Genomic DNA, 1,802 nt, shown 5'->3' with positions numbered 1-1,802 from the left:
TGGCGTGTTACAAAGATCATTCCAAAAGGTGTCCTATCCTAAAGAACCTGAGTATAATACCTAATATATTCTATCTAAGATATTATATATGTATATATACTAAGTTGTAACTATAACTGCTAATCTCCAACCTCATCAAAGACCTGAGAAGGAATATAATAATATCTGAGAAATGAGAGAAGGACGCAAGCAACTTTCGGGAGTCTTGCAAGAGTAGACAGAGACAGCTAGCAGCCTGCCCGGCTAGCTCAGTCGGTAGAGCATGAGACTCTTAATCTCAGGGTCGTGGGTTCGTGCCCCACGTTGGGCGCCAGATATTGGTGGAATTATTAAGGCCACTCCACGTAGTTAAAAGGGAAGTTTATTTTGTGGGGTAACTTACAAATGAAGGGGTAGGTCGCAGAGTCTGGCAAGGTAGAGGGTAGTCCGGCGGCGGCGTTCTCTGGAGAACTCTGCTCGGTCCACCTCTCGCGTCCAGCGTCCCGGAACCAAGAGAGTGAGTTCTTCCCGATCCTTCGTCTTCTCTTCCTCCTCTGCCCCGCCTTGTGGGTGTGACCATTACCGAAGCCTCAGTGGGGGTTGGAACTTCCAGGCCAATGCTGGGATGCCTATCCACTACAGTTATCTACTTCTTTTATCTTAAATTAACGAATTCCTATTAATCTATAACTTTGCATGTGGCTCGTGGCTTATCTGTACCTTACATCTTGCTTGTCATGGCAGCAGCTGGCGGCTCTCTTCCCCTCTGCCTACTAATTCTCAGAATTCTCTTATCTGCTTGTCCCACCTAAACTTCCTACCTGGATACTGGCCAATCAGTGTTTTGTTTTTTTGTTTTGTTTTGTTTTTTAACCAATCAGAGCAACAAATTTGACATACTTGAACATCCCACAGCACTTCCCCTTTTCTTTTTTTCAAAAAGCAAGGTTTTAACTTTCATATAGTAAAATTACAGATAACAAAACAATTATCAAGCAAGATTTACAGTTACAATATTAAAGAAGATATCCTATCTATCTTATATTTGTGAGTCTAAGGTTTTATCTAACTTATCTTTTATCATAACTGAGGAAATTATAACTATCTAGCCTTCAACCACATCAAAGACCTCAGAAGGATATAATATTACCTGAGAACCGGGAGAAGGATGCAAGCAACTTTCAGGAGTGTGGCAGGGTAGACAGAGATAGTTGGCAGCCTGGACAGTCACCTAATGTTCCTTTGTAAAGTTGGGGTATCTGTCTTCAGCCCACAGGGCTAGAGTCTCTTGGTCACTTCTCTCCGTGTCCTATAGAATTTCTGGCAGTTTCCTCTGTGAAGCAGGAAGCTGAAGGACCGTTTCACCAAGCAAAGTTTAGTTGTCACTTTTGTATGACCTGCATGTCCAGTCGATACATTTTTTAAGCAAGAACAGTTTTGTCCAAATGGCTATTTTTTTCAAGAAGAAGATAAACTCCATAATGGAGTGTCTTTGATGCCCATCCTCCTCTCTGAAGTAAGTCAGTGCTGCCAGGAGCAGACATGTCTCACCGTCCAGAAAGTCTAAATTTTAAAAAAATATTTTAAATGCCATATTCTGTAGGTCTTTGAAGTATTTGAAGATTACCTATCTATCTGAAATATATCTATGTATACCTAGAAGACTTAACTAACATGGCTACGAGTATGATTATCATAGATGACATACTTGAACATCCCACAACACTCAAGGTTGGTGCAAGCATATTTACCTGTGGCTAAGAGGATCCTGAATAACAGTGAATATTAAATAATGTATTTCTATCATCAAAGACTCAGAATAA

At 40.8% G+C, this 1,802-nt stretch overlaps 1 non-coding gene across 1 annotated transcript; it reads left to right on the top strand.

Moving 5' to 3' along the window:
- The first annotated feature begins 237 nt into the window (after positions 1-237).
- On the top strand, positions 238-310 carry Trnak-cuu. Its single transcript has one exon. It is a non-coding gene; the product is annotated as a tRNA-Lys (tRNA).
- The last annotated feature ends 1,492 nt before the right edge of the window (positions 311-1,802 follow it).

The sequence above is a fragment of the Onychomys torridus genome, chromosome 9 (genome assembly GCF_903995425.1).
Source record: "Onychomys torridus chromosome 9, mOncTor1.1, whole genome shotgun sequence".
NCBI classification, from domain to species: domain Eukaryota; kingdom Metazoa; phylum Chordata; class Mammalia; order Rodentia; family Cricetidae; genus Onychomys; species Onychomys torridus.
This window is presented reverse-complemented; position numbering and strand designations above follow the sequence as displayed.